Source organism: Delphinus delphis, chromosome 14 (genome assembly GCF_949987515.2).
Source record: "Delphinus delphis chromosome 14, mDelDel1.2, whole genome shotgun sequence".
Taxonomy (NCBI): domain Eukaryota; kingdom Metazoa; phylum Chordata; class Mammalia; order Artiodactyla; family Delphinidae; genus Delphinus; species Delphinus delphis.
In genome coordinates, this window is record NC_082696.1 from 44,392,200 (window position 1) to 44,413,903 (window position 21,704).

Genomic DNA, 21,704 nt, shown 5'->3' on the forward strand with positions numbered 1-21,704 from the left:
TCCATCATGATTTCCTGCCTACAAAAAAAGATATAATTATTTTCTTCCTCCCCTCAGCTTTGGACAAAATTCTGCTGTCATGTTCTTCATGTAAGTTTTACTTACACTTACTTACTTTTAATACTTTCATCATAAATCAATACAGACTTATCATATGACTCTTCATAATCTGACCAAATAAGGACATCCACAGACCCCAAAGTGTATTTAGAAGAGGCAAATTCACTTTCCGTCTGCCATTACTCCTGCATATCTCAGTGTACGTGTTGCAGATTGCTCTCCTATCACTCACTAACCTAGAATCCCTTCACAGTTAAAAATTTTAAAACCCACTATAAAAATTTGGCTTTCTGAGCCACCTATCTTCATTTCTTCCTATTTTTATTGAAGAAGCTAGTTCTCAAAACGTAATTAATTTTTCTACTCCCATAGAATTTTTAAAAATATTCCTGACCTGCTGCAATTCTGAACTCCCTATTAATCAACACACTCACAAGTTTTAATAAACTGTGTTCTTGTACTTTCACTTATGACCGCTTTCTTAGCTACTTCTTTTTTTATATCGCTAGCTCATATTAGACCTTCTGTCTACCACACCTCTCTCACTTTGCCAGGGCCAGCACTGTGACTTTGATCTTACCTTTTCAGAGTTTTTAACCCCTCATTCCACAATGGAATTAATTTCCTTCCAACTACCATGGGAGTGGGTGTTTGTTCTGATTAGTATAACATATTTAATATATGTCTGGGATTGTTCTAATTTCTCTCAGTGTATTAACTCATTTAATTCTCAATGTTATTCTAATGGTTGAGAACTATTTTAGTCACATTTTACCAAATGAGGAGATGGACTGTTTACACAGTGAATAAGTGACAGAGGTAGAATACCAACCTAAGTAGCTTGCCTCCAGGCTGTTCATAATCTCCGCAGAAACTAGATGACTGAGGCCAGGGTAGAAAAGGGTGGGATTAAGCACAGTAACCCTAGCAGAGGGTTTAGACAAGGAGACTGGCCACTTGGTCTTAGGGGTGAGGTCATGTAAAGTGCAAGACGTCTGGCTCTTACTGACCCACAGTCTGGTCAAAGTAAAGCTAGTTTGAGAAAGTGTTGGTATTAGCTGATGAATAAATCCTCTTTCAGAAAGAAGAAATCCATTTTATAAAGTAGCTATAACGATATGAAAAAGAAACATTTCACAATTTGTAAAGGTTAAAGGTCATGACATGTAGAATGTATGAAAGAAAGAAATGATAATTTTTATACTATATTTATACTACATTTAATGGCTGTTGCTGTGACTGAGGAATTAGTGGCAGTGACTTCCCAAACAGTGGCTCTGGGAGTGGGGACCAGGGATGATCAAACAGTTTAAGGTGAGAATGGCAGCTGGCAGTAGTAGCCCTGCTAGTGAAGGATGTGCCTATCTCGAAGGGGGCCAAGATAGGGACAGCTGTAATGGTAACAAAGGCAGTAATGGAGAGGCCATCAGGATTTGTGGACAAGGCAGAAATTCTTGTTTTTTCTAAGTCAGTTTGTCCTGGGGAAAATTGTTGACAATGAAGTATGTCCTTAAAAAAATTCTCATTATAAAAAAGAAGCATTCAATTTCAGTTTATATTTTGTTTGCCTTTCCTGAAACCTAAATGACCTTCGGTTTTGTTACGACACTTGTTCAAGTGGTTACATATGTAGGGTTCCAAATTGTACAGGACAATAATGTCTGCGTAATTTCTTCACTCCTGTCTCAGAAAAAATTCTGTTGAACTTCATTCTATCTCATTCTTCAGCATCTAGCATAAGGGCATTATTTATTATTTTCCTCTCATAAAATAAAGGCTGCCCTAGAAGGCTTTCAATATAAAACCATGGCTGTTTTCAGGAAATTGCAAGTAAAAGATTCTAAATGGGTTTCCTAACGATTAAGGCATTCCTTATGAGACTAGCTAAGAGAAAAAATACCCTTCCTTCAAGTCTGCAATACTTCCCAGAAAAACAATCTTAAATCATTCTTCCATGGCTTGACAGAAAATGCCAATACTGTTGCAAATGGTAAGTTTTCTAGGGTTATTACAAATCTCTTAATTTTAAACAAAAAGCTGTTTCTACCACACTTTTGGGAAGCACTGAAAACAGTAACACTTGCTCAGGCCTGATAAAGACGGATGATTATAATTGTGTATTCAGATGATGGCATTTGCCATGAAAGCATTGATCATTGTTCAATGCATGCACACTCTATTTTAAAGTTCAATTTTAGAGGCAAAGACTTTTCAGCACACCAAGTTTTTATGGCTTGTTTTGACTGATTACTCTATTTCTCATTTAATGCCTGTTGGTTACTAGCATGCTTTCTTTCTATCAATGTATATGACTTACTGAATTTTACTTTCATTGGCCTAATAATTTGATGTATACCTGTCTTTCCTGGCCAAAACAATAACAATGAGAATAATGCTTTGGCTCTCTTTAGGGTTATAGAGTTTAACGTGGGAACAGAATGCTTTTCAGTTTGAAATCCAATGATTCTGTGTAGGGCTTCAGCTTGGGCGAAGGTGCTGAAAGTTATTTGTTAGAATCACTTAGAGAGGCTTTGCAAACCACATATATCAGTTTACTCCTTCCTTGTTCCCCTTTAGAGAATTCCTTTTGTAGAGGACTACCATTAATATATCCTTACAGGTACTGAATTGAAAAAAAGTGTTAACAGCCAAGAATCAATATGGAAACAGAAAAATGACTTAAGCAATTTCCCAAAGAAGAAGCAAGTTTTGAACATTTTTGTTTTTAATCTAAATGATAAAAAATGGTTCTTCACTGAGAACTTGAACCCATCCTCCCTGTAGAAAAAAATAATAGACTGTTCATTGATTTCACAGAGACTACCCAATTTAATTAATGATGGGACTGAGCAAGTCTATGTTGGTATGGTGAAAAACCAGCAATGTCTGGAGAGCTGCTCTGTCCTTATATTTTTGTTCATAAAGAAGTTAGTTTACATAAAAAAAAGACTTTTATGCATGAACTACAGACTTACCCCAGGTTTCAATTATAACAGAACTAAGAGAGATGATTAAATTCTGACCCTTTACCTGTAATTATGGAGATCTCATCTTTAAAAGTTCTTTTTTTCCTTCAATGATGCTTGCCAAGCAGCTTGATAGTTTGTTTAAGGAGTTATCACAATATTCTAGGAAATGATCCATTTAAGATATAGTCCTTATCTTTAGTCACAGCTAAAAAAACTTATTGACAATATAAATTATGAAACTTCATTCCATTACTGAGTATCTATTTGTGCCAGACTCCACTTTAGCCATATGAAGACCAATATAGGAATGATGATATGGGCTGAATGTTTGTGTTCCACCCCCCTCAAATTCATATGCTAAAGCCCTAATTCCCATTATGATGGTGTTTGGGGGTGGGGCCTTTGGGAGGCAATTAGGTTTAGATTAAGTCGTGAAGGTGGTGCCCTTATGGAGGTAGTCCCCTTATAAGAAGGTGAGGAGATAGGAGAGCTATCTCTTTCTGCACATGTGCACCAAGGAAAGGCCATGTGAGTGCACAGAGAGATGCCAGCCATCTGCAAGCCAGGAGGAGGCCCCTCATCAAGAACAGAATCTGCTGGCACCTTGATCTTGGAATTTTCAGCTTCCAGAACTATGATAAGTAAATGTTTCTCTTTAAGGCACCCAGTCTATGGAATTTTGTTATAGCAGCCCGAGTTGACTAAGACAAATGGTTTCTGCTCTGAAGAAACAATCTAATGATTAACCAACCTTGTGTAAGCATATTATGCTTAAAAATCTGTAAGATTCAAGAGGGCACAGTGTCCGAAGCATTTGTGGTAATCTTGATCATGAATATTTTGTCCTTTTAAGACAGAAATGATGGAAAAAAAATCTATAAATCATGTCATGGATCATGTTGTAGAAGATTCAGTGGAATATATTAGGACCGCAAGGACATGTGACTAAAGGAGAAAAATGAAGTACCTCTTCAAGAGTTAGGAAGGCTCTCAAATGGAGCAAAGAAGAGGGTGATTTATGCTCAAGTGCTAAACTAGGATCAATAAGTGGAAATTCCTGGAAGATGATTTTACTTTCATAATCAAAAAGAATTTTCCAATAAATAGAAGTGTCCACTATTGGAAAGTACTGCCTGTACAATAATTTACTGGTTACTGAAAAAGACATTTTGAAGGTTATTCATGCCTTAATTGAGGAAATTGGGTTACAGTGCCTCTAAGTTCTCCTCAAATTCTAAATTGTAAAATTTAATTCTAGGATTTTGCAGTTTGATTTTAAAGCATGGTATCGGACACAAGTTGTATTTTTATAGAATGAGCACCTATAAATCATGGGCAATGATGTTAAAATAACAAAAGATGATAACTCGATAAACGAAGTTTAAAAATCATTTTCATGTTTTATTTTTTTAATGAAACTGTTGGATTCTGTTGAAGTCTGTGTGTGTGTTGGGGGGTGTGGATGTATGTGGGGAGGTGGTATTTAAGTACACTGTTGTTTTATGGCTACCCATTTGTGATATAGTTTGCTGATAGACTATAAAAAAGACCAAAAGAAAGTCAACCTCACCTTGAAAAAAGTGCATGCTTCTTTTTTTCTAGAGAGTTTGTTAGTATTATTTTGCTGTATCTGTTTGCCATTTAAAACATGATATTCATATAAAGTTTTATTGCTAGTGGCCTACTGTCAGCTATCACAAAACTGGATGTATTGTGCTATTGCAAGCTTTGTATAGGTGAGAACTTTACAAAAGTAATTAACAGCACATTGAGTATAATAATCAATGCTAACAACAGTCATGTAGATAAAATTAATTGCATAAACAGAATATCCTAATTAGTATGAATTCTTTCTTGATGAATCATGAGAACTATAGATGATAACCTTTTCAATATCTTTAATTCTCCGAAGCACTTCTAGTTCTGGTAATAGTTTCAGAAATCTGTCATAGCAACTACTTTGGGAGATTAACATCTCTAATGCCTTCTTTGTACTGGTAATATTAAGCTTTCAATAACCATCTTTTGGATGGTTGCCACTTAACTCTATACTGCATGTAAATTTTAGTCAATGTCTTTTAGATAACTAATTCATTCAAAAAATACATATAGCATTAGCATACTATATGTATCTACACATCAAAGATATAGCAGTTTTTAAAAATAGAATTCTTTACCTTTATTAAACTTATATGACCATATTGGTCAATTGTCAAAATACTTTATCAAGTTGTTAAGTGATAATAATTTTCTTCATTTCATTTTTTGAGTTCTGCTGGTTATCTTCATCATGAGAGGAGTGTATAAGTCATGGAAAAAACTACAAACTACTTCTCCAAGTATTTAAACAAAAATGAATTTAATAACAATATTAATCTGTACAAAATTATTAACAGAATCATAGAAGAGGTTAAAAATGATTGTTGATTGCTAACTAATTACCAGTGCAGATTACAATAGCATATATAAATATATATATATATATATATATCTCACAATTACTAAGTTACTAAATATTAGTATATTAAAGAAGCTGACAATTGCTTACCTCCTCAGACTCCTTTGTCAGAGAATGTCCTTCTCATCATTGATAGCATCATGTGACTTTGACACTTCTGGGCATAGCATTTGGACCAGAACTGGACATTTGACCAAAGTGAACCAACTGATAGACTGGAATAAACCAATTATATTTGATTCATTCTTTTTTTCTTCCAACTTTATTGAGATATAATTGATTTATAGCCAAATAAGTTTAAGGTATACAGCATAATTATTTACATATATTGCGAAATGATTATCACAATAAGTTTAGTAAACATCCATCATCTCATATAGATAAAAAATTAAAGAAACAGAAAAATATTTTTCCTCATAACCATTGGATTGGCCAAAAAGTTTGTTTGGGTTTTCACAAGCTCTTACAGAAAGACCCAAACAAAATTTTTGGCCCAACCGTGGAATGCTTAGGGTTTACTCTCTTGACAACTTTCACCTATAACACACAGCAGGGTTCATTACGGTCATCACGTGGTACATGACATCCCTAGTGCTTCTTCATCATATAACTGGAAGTTTATACCTTTGACTGCCTTCATCCAGTTCCCCCTCCCCCCACCTGCCCCTGCCTCTGGGAACAACAAATCTGACCTCTTTTTCTATGAGTTTGTTTGTTTTTGAAGTATAACTGACCTACAACACTATGTTAGTTCCTGTTACACAACAGAGTGATTCGATATTTCTATACATTTCAAAATGATGATGTATCTGATTCATTCTTTTGGTAGTTTGAACCATGAGATACCATATCCTGAGTTATTTCATTAGGGAATATCTTTTTGGAACCACTGCTGTTGACAACTTGGTTCATACACTTCCAGGATTCTGTTTGTTTGGCTTGTTTTGTTTTACCCTTGAAATTTTAAAAACTTTTTTGTGTGTTCTTAGATATTTATAATCTTACAGGACCTTCCCTCCTCCTCCCTCCTGCTTTGAACAAATTTAAATCAATTTCTCTTCCTTGAAATAACATTTGTTCTGATTAATAAAATAAGTCCTAAAATTGCATTTTTGAATTACATGTTTGACCTTCACAAGTGCTAAATCATCGAGTTCCTATGATTCAACATATACCTGTATGGATATATATAGATTTACAGACATACTTTTATATAGCTTAAGAAACTTTATTTGTTCAAACTTGTTTAAAATTTCCAAGTAATTTTGACTGTGAAATGAGTTCTTGTTTGTATGAGACTAAGGTCTTCCATTGATATATCCATCTATCTGGTAGATAGATGGATAGATATATCAGTATCTATATACTATCTGTAAAGATATTGATATCTATCTTTCTATCTACATACACTTCTGAAAACACTACATTTCTGAAAAAGTGATAACTGATACAGTACAGGTTACTGTCTGTCATGCCTTACTTAAATAATCATTGAAACATTTCAAAAAATATATATAGTTAGCCTGTCCTAAAAAACGCAGATAAGTGGATTTTGGTGGTCATTTCAGAAAGTTCAGAGGTTACGTTGGAAGAACAAAGTACAGAGCTACTTAAAAGGGATTCTCTTTTAATGTCTGAAAAAGACATCTGGGAAAGAACTTTGGAATAGGAAGCTGAATAATTCTATTTACGTATTTAAATGTTCTTTTAATGATAAAATCATAGATCTTTAAATTACGGAACTTGTTAGATATAACCCATTTCAACGTCCTCAGAAAATTAAAGTCAAGATTATGTAGTTTGTGCAAGAACACAAATAATGGTCAACATTTATTGACTTTTTATTGATATTATGTACCAGGAAACCCTTTAAATATGTTATTGCATTTGATCTTCACAACAATTCTATGAAATTGATACTTATATTATCTCTTTTTAGAGATGATGAAACTGGTGAACAGAGAGGAAAAGTACATTGCCATGTTCACAGGGCCATAAGGATTCTGAGATAGACCTTGAATCCTGCAACAGGATTCAAAGCCCTCATTCGTGACCACCAAACATGGTTTCAGTCATTCGTTAGTACAAAGAACAGTCCCAGACTTAAAGCTTGGAAATTATCATTTTAAATCTGGCTCCTTCTTCTGCTGCCCAGTGTGACCTCGCCTCATCAGGGCATTTGGAGTTCCACCTGCTTGTGCCTCTGGCCTATCTCTCCTACTTCTAACGTCACCCTCAAGGAATTCCTAGAGCTATTCTTCAACTTTTCAGGCTCCACTCTGACTGTTGACCCTTAAGGTTACCCCGAATAACTTTTCTGAAACTCTGGCTCTCTACAGCATTTCTCTCTTCTGCAAACTTCATTGCCTGTGTTAAAAACAAGACAACAGGCTCAAAACAGTGTTGCTTATGTTATGCCCCATGTCAACAAACTGAGACTTAATTTAATTAGTTCTGGCTGTCCCTAAAATAGAATCTTAAACCGGTCAATCAGCAATTGCCTAATCAGTATTAGTTAGATAATCTGCCTGATAGACCCCTGCCAGCCCCTAAAGGAAACTAACCTTGCAGTAACCAGCTCACATTTTTGCATTGTATAATTTCCTTGTGCCTGCTCCCTTTTGCTTATAAGTCTTTCATTTTGTACAGTTCCTTCAGTTCCTTTCTATCTGCTAGACTGGACGTTGCCCGATTCAAATTGATTTTTGCTCAAAGAAACTCAAAATTTTTAATATGCTTCAGTTTATCTTTTAACACCTGTAACCTCAAAACTCCCCTTTTCTCAAACCTTTTCCTAATCCCTTACTTTCAGGCTCTCACCACTCTTCTTCCACATTCCATCCTCATCCCCTTATAGTGGTTTGTCCCCTGCCAATGTCATTGGCATCAACCCTTACTCTCTATCCTCAACTTTGTTAAGAGTCAAGCTGGTCTTGCAGGTCCTGCAGAGCAAAATGATTCTATCCCACCAGGGCCTTCAGGCTTGTTATTCCCTCTTATGAACTATTCTCCATCCCTCTCCATTCGTCAATTAAATCCAGCCTACAGCATTGGCACCACTTGGAAGTTTGCTGGAAATACAGAACCTCAGGCCTCTGTCCCAGGTAAACTGTACCAGAATCTGCATTTTAATAAGATTCCCAAATGATTCAAATGTGCATTAAAGATTAAGCAGCCCTATCCTTTCAGAGCACTCCCCATAATTATAATGACATGATTGGAATCTATTGTTTATATAGATCTTCCTCTTACGAAGGTGAGCCCCAGGAGGGCAAAGGCCTCATCTTTCACTTTCACTGCTTTATTCACACTTCCTGGTATGGTGCCTTGCACAAAATAAACTCAAAAATAATTATTGAACAGTCAACAAATTTCATATATTTTGTATTGAGCAAAAAACTCTCATATACCTAAATGATCAGAACAGCCTAGTGAAGATGACCTACAGCCATAAAATTGCTTAAATTTGTATTCTCTCCAAAGAATAAAATAGTGTATTATAGCACCTTAGATAGAGCATAATATTTTAAGCTATATTCAATTCCATATAAAAAAAATAAATCTAAACTTTGGCATGTATTAAAGTTTTAAGAGTTTGCCAAAATACCCAATAAATGTACTATCAAATGACTATAGTTAAAAAATAAATGGATTCTAGCTAGTGCTCAAAAGACAATAGAGAATACATTTTTCAATATGCTGTTTGTTAGCTATAAGATTGAAATCAAATAATCCTTTTTGGGGGGGCAGTGAGAGGAAATGCTACTTTTTTCTACCTCTCAAAATATATTTACAGGAGTGAGACTTAAACCTGTATTTGAAAGTCTGATATCCTACTAAAAACACTGTAAGAAACTCAAAGTTTATTTTTCCCACTAATTATAATGGAAACTACTAGTTCCTAATTGCTACTAATACCATAAAACATAAAATTAAGTGATAACTATTTCGGATACTGTTAAAAGCATATCTAGTGGACAAGATGAATTTCCTCTTTAAGGTTATTGTCACTATTAAATCAAAGCTTCTTGAACAGCAAGAAAGTTGGGGTTGGTATTTCTTGCATGTTCTCTCCAGCTGGGTGTGATACGGATTTTTAAAGGTTCTGTGTTAGTGATACAACTATCCAATCCACTTTGATCTAATAAGAAACTGTGGGCATGAGCCCATAGTTTGTCTTTGCTTCTGTTTTTCTGAGCAAATCTTGATGATTTTCTCTTTCACCTTATACTTACGTTTCAGATGATTGGGTGGTTCAGTCTCTGAATCACTGGACTGGAATGTTGTTTAGAATCCTGTTGTTAACTGCTTGACTGAAAAAGTCGTTCTCAATTTATAAGAGAAGCTTAGAAATGAGAAGTCCTCAGTGAAACATGTTTAGTAATTGAAGTTTCTGGCAAATTGCAGTCAAGCTCTCAGGCTTCCACAGGCCTCCTGAAGCTTACAGAGTTTCTGATGGAATAGCTTCTTTCTCAAGGGAAAATTAGGGGCCAGGAAAGGCACAGCTTATCAGGGATACAGGTACCAAGCCTCTAGGTCAACACCTGTGATTTCAAGGGAAGTAAATGTGAAGTTCTGGGCTTCCCTGCTAACTGGAAATTTTGCATTTCTTTTAAAAATGGAATCTACTATGTCAACATCTTTACATAATTGTTCTACAAAAGTTTAAGTGGAATCATTTTACACTGTGCTTTTTGTTGTCATTTGTAGCTCCTCAGAATAACATGAAATGTGCCTTATAAATACTGGAAGTCAGAGATTTCTTAGTCATTTCATATTTTGTCTTATACATCATTTTTCTCTTACAGGCAGCCACCCTAATATTGAGTTTATTATCTGCACCAGCAAAGTATTTTCTCCATCCATTATTTACTTGTCTGTTGCTTGAAATACTTAATTTACCTTGGCAATCTCTACAGAAAATTGAAATATTGATGTGAATTACTTTAGTACTCTGCAGCCTCAAGGAATTAGCTACAGAAGAAAAAAATATATATGTAATTACATCAAAGGTGTGACTCCCACATTTTATCAAGCCCACTCCTTGGTTTCTTTCATTGTGGTCCTTGATCTGGTTAGTTGTTCTGCAGTGTTTCATCTTTATGACTTAGAAATTTAACAAATATGGCTACGACAGCCATCAGACAGATTAATTTTGCTAAAGCGAAATGATTGTTATCTTGTTTGACATGTGCTGCTGTGAAATAGAGATGATTTGAATGGTCTGCTGAAACCCTCAAGGAATGCAGTGGTGGAACTCCAGTTCATGTTCAACCAATATGGTGAACGGCTTCAATCAGTTCAACTCTGCTATTGAAACACTCCTTTAAAAATAATTAAAATGATATCTGTATTTTATTAGAAAAAGAAAGCATTTATTCTTATAAATAGGACACCTAAAAATGCACTGACTGGCGGCAATGCTGCCCTCAGGTGTAATAAAGTTGATGAGCCCATGTAATAAAATTTATGGAACCAGAGCGAATTCAATTTATTTAAATATGCTCAGTTATGTTTTTGTTTATTCCCATAGCAGATGTTTAATTTACAAACCAGGCAATTACGACAGCTCTTCCAAACAAATAAGAGCAGATTAGTCAAACGTTCACATCAATTTTTATGTTTATCATTAGTTTTATGAGGTGTCATGAATATTCAGTGGTAAGAAAACCTATAATTATGGTACCTGGAAAACCTCAAAATGACGTTTTGCTTCTCTAAATGCTATTTCCCCCTTTTAGATAAAGCTTTTAGTGTGTGTTGTCTCTTATTAGTTGGGTTAGTTGGGTTTACAGGCTGCAGTGAAAAAAGCACTCATGCTCTCCAGGGATCTTGTACATTCTAGTCAAAGTGCTGATGGCATTTTTGTGAAAAGCATGTGACAATGTATAGGTGATCATGTTTTGATTTTTAGTATGGAGATAAAGACATATTTGTGCATTCTGTAACATTACCATGCAGATTTTATAAAATTTTAATTTTACTTAAAAATAACTCACCATACTTTTATTTATAAGGTTAATTTGCTTCCTCTTCTTTGCAACCCCTTTTGTTATACCAAGGGAAAGTTTTACTTTTCCAGATATCAGACCTGTTGCGGCTCTTAATGTTGAATCTGTAGATAGGAAGTCTTAATGTGAAGCCATTTATAAGGGAGGTCTTCACACAGCAGTTTTAGTTTTCTTTTATGTGCTTAAACTGTCAGAAGAAAAAGGCTGCAGCTCCATTATGAATCAGTACAACTATACAGCATGATCCATGAACAAGGACGCGATATTTCCAGGCCGGCTGCCTTTGAATGGATTGTATGTACTTGGACAAGCTCTGCCCTAAAAGCAGTGATACATCCTCAATATCCTAAACCTGATTCCCACAATGCATTTTTCCCCAATCTACTGTAATGGCAGGTTACCTGTCATTAGTCAGCATTCAGTCAGAAAAGAAAATTAGGAGATCAATGTGTTAAAATAGCTCTAGAGAGAATAGCTTCATTAGAAATATTTTCAATGTAAGTTATACCAAATGTTGAAATAGAAACTGGAGGAAAACATGATTTTACTGTTAAAGCTGCTTTGAACTGAACTATAATGTCATAATTTTGTGGGCTTTTTAAAATTCTCACTAGCATACCTTTTTTGACAGCAACCAAAATATCATGTTTCTTTGTCATTAGTTATAGTATAAATCTCCCAGGAGTGTTAACTTTATCATACACTTGTGATAATTATATGTTTTGAATTTGAATGTAGGCCACATCAGAATACTGTTTAGCATATAGTCACCTCTTGGATTCTTGCTGAAACTTCTAAAAGCATTAGTCATTTTGAATTCAAAACAGTCAGAATTGATTTACATATTCCTATGATGTTTATCTGCAACGTAATTTTTTTTAACATCTTTATTGGGGTATCATTGCTTTACAATGGTGTGTTAGTTTCTGCTTTATAACAAAGTGGATCAGTTATACATATACATATGTTCCCATATGTCTTCCCTCTTGCGTCTCCCTCCCTCCCACCCTCCCTATCCCACCCCTCCAGGCAGTCACAAAGCACCGAGCTGATCTCCCTGTGCTATGCTGCTGCTTCCCACTAGCTATCTACCTTACGTTTGGTAGTGTATATATGTCCATGCCTCTCTTTCGTTTTGTCACAGCTCACCCTTCCCCCTCCCCATATCCTCAAGTCCGTTCTCTAGTAGGTCTGTGTCTTTATTCCTGTCTTAGCCCTACGTTCTTCATGACATTTTTTTTTCTTAAATTCCATATATATGTGTTAGCATACGGTATTTGTCTTTTTCTTTCTGACTTACTTCACTCTGTATGACAGACTCTAGGTCTATCCATCTCATTACAAATAGCTCAATTACGTTTCTTTTTATGGCTGAGTAATATTCCATTGTATATATGTGCCACATCTTCTTTATCCATTCATCCAATGATGGGCACTTAGGTTGTTTCCATCTCCGGGCTATTGTAAATAGAGCTGCAATGAACATTGTGGTACATGACTCTTTTTGAATTATGATTTTCTCAGGGTATATGCCCAGTAGTGGGATTGCTGGGTCATATGGTAGTTCTATTTGTAGTTTTTTAAGGAACCTCCATACTGTTCTCCATAGTGGCTGTACCAATTCACATTTCCACCAGCAGTGCAAGAGTGTTCCCTTTTCTCCACACCCTCTCCAGCATTTATTGTTTCTAGATTTTTTGATGATGGCTATTCTGACTGGTGTGAGATGATATCTCATTGTAGTTTTGATTTGCATTTCTCTAATGATTAATGATGTTGAGCATTCTTTCATGTGTTTGTTGGCAGTCTGTATATCTTCTTTGGAGAAATGTCTATTTAGGTCTTCTGCCCATTTTTGGATTGGGTTGTTTTTTTCTTTGTTATTGAGCTGCATGAGCTGCTTGTAAATTTTGGAGGTTAATCCTTTGTCAGTCGCTTCATTTGCAAATATTTTCTCCCATTCTGACAATATGGTACTGGCACAAAAACAGAAAGATAGATCAATGGAACAGGATAGAAAGCCCAGAGATAAACCCACGCACATATGGTCACCTTATCTTTGATAAAGGAGACAGGAAGGTACAGTGGAGAAAGGACAGCCTCTTCAATAAGTGGTGCTGGCAAAACTGGATAGGTACATGTAAAAGTATGAGATTAGATCACTCCCTAACACCATACACAAAAATAAGCTCAAAATGGATTAAAGACCTAAATGTAAGGCCAGACACTCTAAAACTCTTAGAGGAAAGCATAGGCAGAACACTCTATGACATAAATCACAGCAAGATCCTTTTTGACCCACCTGCTAGAGAAATGGAAATAAAAACAAAAATAAACAAATGGGACCTAATGAAACTTCAAAGCTTTTGCACAGCAAAGGAAACCATAAACAAGACCAAAAGACAACCCTCAGAATGCAATGTAATTTTTAACACACACACACGCACCTTTTGACTTGGCTTGCTTTATTCCATTTCTGTCAGGTGGAGGATAATAGACTTAAAGCTGATTTATAAGATGTTCCTTTTTAATCTTGCTTTTTAGATCCACTAATAACAATAATCTGAAGGAGATGATGGGGATGAGTGTAGGACACAAAAAGAAACATAAACCTTAAGCAAGAAAGCATGCAGAAATAGACTTCTTACAGCTCTGAGTCTACTGTTCAGCAAAGGCGATGCCAGTCTATGGAAATAATGAACAACTTTTTGGGGGGAGGAAAAGCAGACACTGGGGCATGTAAACAGAAAGGGCCACTGATAAATAAATGCACACAGTATATTGCTGTGCAGTATTCTCCTGGGAATCCAGGAGATGCAGAAAATGGTATGCCACTGTCTATCTGTAGATAGGAAGTCTTGGTATGTTTAGATTATAAAGTTCTTAGAGTGTGAATTACTAGTGGGATTTGCTTTCTCTTAACAGGAATAAATCCTTTTAGATTGAAGGCTGGTAAGACTAGTAATCTTGCACACCAGTCTGTTATAAAGAACATAATGACCTCTGTAAATGATAGAATGATATTTTTTGTAAAATGCAAACCAAGCAGTTCACATTTACAGTTGCTAAACTAATAATAGTCTTCTGAATGGATTTCATAGTTTGCTTCTAACATAATTTGCTTTGGACCTTTATAGTTCATCATTGTTCTGCAGTGGCAAACATTATAAGTCTTTCTTTCCTGTGAGACAAAAACTTTTGACTTCCATGATACAAAGAAAAATTTCACAGTTTTAAGGGTCTTCATAATAACTATAGGTCAAAATTATTAAATATATTTCAAAAGCTGTCAATTTATACTAATAAACACTAAAGTTCTTATGGATGAAATGTGGGGAATTTGTTCTTGTAATGCATTTACCACAAAATCCAAGTTATTTAGATTTCCCAATTGTTAGATTTTTGGTAGTTTCAAACTATTAAAATTATATAGTATAATTTATTTCCTTTTTTTATGACAATAAATGTGCTTAAGTAAAATAATGCAAATATAGAAAGAATGGAGTATATAAAACCTTTTGCATATTGGTGAATATCAATATTTTTTTACTTTATCAAAGGTTGAATTGTTTTATGTACAGCAGTTTTTTTTTATAAAATATTTTAGTCCATTATCTTACATATATGTCATAAGAAAAAGACTTACATTACATCTTTTCATGTATATAACATTAACTTACAAAAATTTACTCATTAATATATTTTTAAGATTAAGACAGTTACTTTTTGTTTTATTAATTCCTGAAAATAGACACAGCAACAACCTGAGAGATTAAAAAATTGTATGAAAAAATGTCAATCAGGTTACATAATTTATCATTCTTTCATGCATTCACTTATGCAACATTGAATTGATGATTATTCAGTTAATCCTTTACTTCACACTTACTATTTTTTAGTTAATAGAATATAAATATAAATACTCACCCTCCCTTCACTTGATGAGATCAAAGTATAGTGTGGGAAATAGACTTACCATGTGAAAACTGGGGGAGCGAGTGTGTGAGCTTCAGTTTCCTTAGATGTGGAGTGAGAGGCGATACTGGATGTCTCTAAAACCTTTGTCTCTTTTTACATTCTTTAATTTGTCCACTTTGAATGGTTATTTTTCAAAACTTAAAATAATCAATAAACTAATATTATATTTAGTATTTATATAAACTTATTATATATATATGTTAAGCCCATTTTCAATGAAATGTATTTATAATTCTCTCCAAATGATGTCTTCAATGATCAATCCTTAATGATTCAAGGGTTCTTTCATTGACATATAATTGACGTATAAGATTATATTAGTTTCAGGTGTACATCCCTAGGATTTATTTATCTTTCAACTGAAAGTTTGTACTTTTTGACCACCTTTACTAGTGGTAACCACCAATCTGTTCTCTTTATCTATGAGTTATTAGATGTTACAAATTAACATATTTACATTTTCAAATTATGAAAATTAAAAGAAAAAAACACACAACATTCAAAATGAGATTTTTCTACTTACTCATATATATTAGTATTCAGTTACTGCTTTCCTCTAATGATATTTTGGACTACGTCTGCTCAGTGGTTGAAAACATTACGGTAAAATAAAAAAAAACATGTTTGCTGTCAACAATAGTTTTGAAATATGGAATTGGTCTTTTTTTTTCTTTTGTAAATAATCTTTCAGCTTTATGTCAACTTCTTTATTGACCCTCTATGAATTTGTTTCTCACGCTGCCTTTCTTTTAACGCTTGCTCCAGTTTTATGTAAATAATGTACACAGTTTTAAAGTATTATTTAAACTAGTTCATTAAAGTTGCTTTCTTCAGCTTGACTCTTTAAAGGTCAAATGGCCACATGATATTGAAGTTGTAAAGGAGCTCAGAGATCATCTGGAGTCATTCTTTTCTAAACTGGCAGACAGCAATCTTGTTTTTTCTGAAATAACTCTGGGGGGTGGGGGGAAGAGTATAGCCTTTTCACCCCTGGTCAGCTCTAATTGCTAGAAAATGTTTCTTTGGCTTTACTAAAATCTGCTTTAGGAGAGAAAAAGACAATAAGTCTTGGTCCCTACTTCCAAATGTTAAAGTTAATGAGGGGCGTATTTTTGCAAACACTTATCGACAGTAGCAGACAGTGAAAAAAGCCATCTCTACCTAAGGCAGAATGCCATAGGAGCCCAGGGGAGGAAGGGATGGTCCCTTCCACCTGAGGGAGAGGAGGTTCCCTGGATAGCCTGTCATGTAATAAAGACCTTGAAGAGAATGGGCAGAACTTAGAAAAGTGATGTTTAAGGAAAAATCATTCCAGTCACAGGGAATAAAAGGAATATAACTTAGCTATTGTTAGCAGCATTATTAGTAGTAGTAATAGTATTACTTAAATAAATTATCATTAAATTTATAAAACAAAATTTAAAATGTAAATTAAAAGACCATAGGTTTAAAACAAACAAAAATTAAACCCCTACAACTCTAGAAACTAGCAAAAGTCATTAAAGGTTTGGAGTAAATGAATAACATGTTTTATTACATCATTCTCTTCCTTACTTTGTCTTTGAGACAAAAGAACACCCCATCCCTAAACTTGTCATTTACAGCATAAGATTGACTTATGCTGGCAATGTTACTTACCAGCCCAACTAGCTTTTAGCAGTTTTGAAACCCAAAGGAACAGTTCTGGACGTGTTCTGTTTGATTTCCAAATAATCTGAGTCGGTTTTCCTCTAAGTCAGCTTTGAAGAGTTGACGCTACTCAAACAAAACTGCGTTACTTATGAATTGCCTTGGGTAAGGGACATGTTCAGTTTTATTATTTGCTGGGAACTGAAAAGACCAATTCATGGAAGTGGCCTACATACAGGAATTAATTTGCTTTAAGTAAAGAAAAATTCTTAATATGAAAGAAAAATATGTAAGTAAATATAAAATAAATCAAGCTGCGGTAATATAATGAAAACTATATTAGTTGCACACCTAAACTCTGTCTAATACTATATCCTAACTCCACCCCTAGAAGTGTAATTCAGAGCAAGTTAGGCTCGCTTTGCTTTTGTTCCTTCATTAGTAACAAAGGGACCATACCCTACCTACCTCATAATGTTGTGCTAGAATTTTTTTCAGGTGGTCCATAAAAAGTGCTAACAACAGCATATGTTGACCATTATTTTGTTGTTATACAGTTTACATTGATACAATACAAACACTATTGATTTCTAAATTTACTTTAGTTGTTATGTAGCAATTTTTATAATTGAGGTTTGGATAGTATGCAGAGAAATAGAAACATTTAACAAACATAAAGCATAATCACCAGTCATAACAGCTGACGACAGGTACTTCTAAATCATCTCAGACCCTCCAACTTTTGCAGAGGCAAAAAGCTGTTGTGTTTATTCTTTTATTCAATTAGTATTTATTATGTGCCTGACGTGTGTCAGGCATCCCACTTAGGCTGGGCATTTGTGGTAAATAAGCCACAGATCCTAGTGGCAATTCCAGTCACAGGTGTCTTTATTCTTTTGGACCACATCTTAAGGGCCTGTTCTTATAAGGTCATGAAAAAAAGAGAAAAATATTATACAAAGCTGAGATTTTAAAAATTGCTTATTTTGGCTGCTGCTGTAATAAACCTATTTAAAACAACAAAGGATTTTCTGCTGTCATTAGCCACTACACATGCCTTTCTTGTTAACCGTGCATCCCAAGCACGTAGAACACAGCAGATATTTGCTGTGTTCAGATATTTGCAGGTACTCAGCAAATATACAATGAAAGAAAGAATTATAAAACATTAAAATAGCTAGTGATGTTCTGGTAATATTTAACAACCAGTTCTCTGGGAAAAGGGCTGATTTGTAGTATTTGCTGGCCAATTTCTGATTTTGTGGTATGAAATCCACAAAATGGCCAATATCAAGCTACCAATGTAGTATCAATTGACTCAACATTTCTGAAAATTTAACAATCAGCTCTCACAAGTCTGTCTAAACCAGCTGCAGCTAAAATATATATGTGTTTACTCCTAGTCAAAACAGAGGCCATTATATATATATATATACTGTCTCCATTTATCATTATAGAATGTTTTTTCAGATTATTAGACACTATTTAAACAGAAAGTCTCAATTTAAATTATCAAAATTGTTCTAAAAATTTAAGCTGAATCCCATATCAACCCTCTGAGGTATGTTCAACAGTTCTACCTATTTTACAAATGAAGAAACTGAGGGCATAGAATACTTAACTTGCTTTAGGTCTCAGAGCTAGTAAATGAAAAACTGGAATTCCAACCCTGGCGTCAATAATTTGGTTCCAAAGCCTGAATTCATAAGCATCATGTTATATTGCCTCTTGAATGATGAAAATGATAAAATACGTGTTTATGTTTCTTCTGAAAATTTTACTCAATAGGATTTGATGATTGATCAATTCCTTGTTCCTTTAGTCCCTCTCTTTGGTTACTTATTTGCTTGTTTCTTTGTTTGGATGAAAAATCTTAATAGGCAGGAGATAGATCCAGGAGGAAAAATAGAGATTGTCGAACCTCTGAAGATTCAGCTCTGGAATCGCTATAATTGTTATTTGTCTAGTGGAGAAACCACGTAAATATTTAACAGCCTAGTAAAATAGTACATATTGCTTCTATACACCAAAAATTCAACTATATTACAGGCCCAGTAATTCCTTAACTGTGCTTCCCTAGGAACCAGAAGCATCACACTAATTGGGAAGGTCTTTATTTCTGTCTCTCAATACCTATAGTAAAAAGAGGCTATAATAAATAACCATCAATAATTACTAAGAGCTGAATTTTAAATTTCAAAATGTACTTTTTCTGATGCATTTACTGTATTTTACCTTTAGCCTAAAGTGAATACTAAATTTTCCACATATTAAACCACCCCTCATTTTCTCTTTGGTACCAAATTTATTTACTTTTTGATCTGTGAACAGTTTGAGAGAATTTATTATCCATGTATTTATAGAATGTTCATCAAACAAGAGACCTTGGTACTTTGGGAAATACAGTAACTTGTGAAAAACCATACACATTAGACTTGTCAGTTGGGTTCCCCAGGGCCATCCTCTCTAACTCTAAAGCAGAATTCCTACTGTTAGTTAAATACTATTTCACTCCCTCAAATTAATCATCATAGAACCTTTTTTGCACATGAATAGCAGCCTTGTGCCATAAAAGTGCTTTTTTTTTTTTTTTTAGGGAAGGAGAAGCTGTTTTATTTTTTGTTCTTTTTAACATCTTTATTGGAGTATATTTGCTTTACAATGGTGTGTTAGTTTCTGCTTTATAAGAAAGTGAATCAGCTATACATATGCATATATCCCCATATCTCCTCCCTCTTGCATCTCCCTCCCACCCTCCCTATCCCACCCCTCTAGGTGGTCACAAAGCACCTTAAAAAACTAAAAATAGAACTACCATATGACCCAGCAATTCCACTACTGGGCATATACCCTGAGAAAACCATAATTCAAAAAGTCCTTTATATAGGTTGTCAAAATTATTGAAATTTTGTAAATAAAAGATTTGTAGTATATTAGTTATTGTTATTACAGGGGCAACTAAACATTTAAAATGGAATCTTGGTGTTAGAGGCTTTCTCAAGATTTAAGTTGTAGTTAAAAACAAATCAAATTCCTTGTGCAATAGTACGACTAAATTCACCTCTTACAACCTTAGTGTCTGATTCTTCTTTGGAGAGGTGGGGTTGGGAAGGCAGCCACAGGCCAGTAATTTCCAGGTAAGGACAAAAGGCACCAAGAACTCAAATCCTGAAAGGGATGCCAAGGTTAAATAAAGTCTAGACACAAACCTTAGACAAATAAGCCAAAAGGATGAGTGAGAGAGGGGGAGCCCAAAGTGCGAGATTAGAAATACCAGAAAAGGCGGGAGAGAGAAACAAAGTAGCACGGCAGATGCCTGGGTATCTCTGACAGTCTTCTCTAAGGATGCATTAGTTTGTGGAAGAGGGTCCAAATGCAGCCGACACTATTCTCACCATGAATAGAGACTTGGAAAAGATAGAGAATGAGATGTGGCTGAATATCTCACTTGTTTGTCCCTTAGGAAATCAAGAGGAGAATACATGCTTCATTTTCGTGTTTCTCAACCCATTGCAGAAATCAAGGGATCAGAAGGAGAGAAAATTATACAGGTATGAGCTAGAGTGAAAAAGTCCATATCCCTTAGGCGGTCTTTTCAACACATTAAACCACAGTGAGTGAACATCACAGGCATGAGGGTGTGCCCCACAGGCACGTTACCCATGTATTACTTTTTCTTTGAATACCTAAATTCAGGTGCACACCATGTAATTTGACACAACTGTATTCTCTCTTGTATTTTTTATTGTTGTTTCAGATACTAACAATATGTGAAAATAACATTGTTTACTAATTGTTAGACAACTGGTAAATGCCTCCCCTTCTTCAATGTCTGATCCATCAGTTCCCTGTTCTGCTTTCCTATGGACACCCTCACAGCCAGATGCCATAGTCCTGATTCCTATCTACTGGCTGACACCCCATTGCTGCCTTCCTGGGCCCTGTCCCTATGCCATTGCTACTGATTCAGTGTCTTCTCACCCAGATCTCTCTTTGGTGTTGATTTTCCTTCGCTATATATGCATTGTGTTGTTGGCTGTCACTGAATTTATTTAAAAGTACCATGTGAGGGACAGAGATTATACTATACCCAGATGAATCACTTAATTCTCGTATTCTTGAAACTTAATTGCACATAACTACTGTACTTGGCATTTTTATTTGGATGTGATTCTTTTTGAGCATTGGCTAAGGAAAAAAGAAGAGCTTGCTTTCCTATGAGATTTACATTTCTTCTCCAAGAGAAGAGGTGCTGAAATTATTTATAATATAGATGTTCTGCAATTTCACATCAATCCCTTGAGAATTACATTTCTCACAGGTCTGCTTTCTGCCTATAATTCTAAATATAGTTGACACAGAGTTTATATTTGTGCTGAAAAGGCTGATTTCAAAAGTTCACTTTCTTTCCTGGGAATATTGTGAAGAGTATTAGCAAAGTGCTTCTTTCCTCACCAATTCAGGTCATCAAAATGAGAGTGAACACTCAGTAGACAATATAAACCAACACTCAAGTTTAGTAATTTACATTACTCTCATTATCTCATTTAATCCTAACAACAACACTTTGGTCAGGTACCCTTACTCCCATTTTATGAT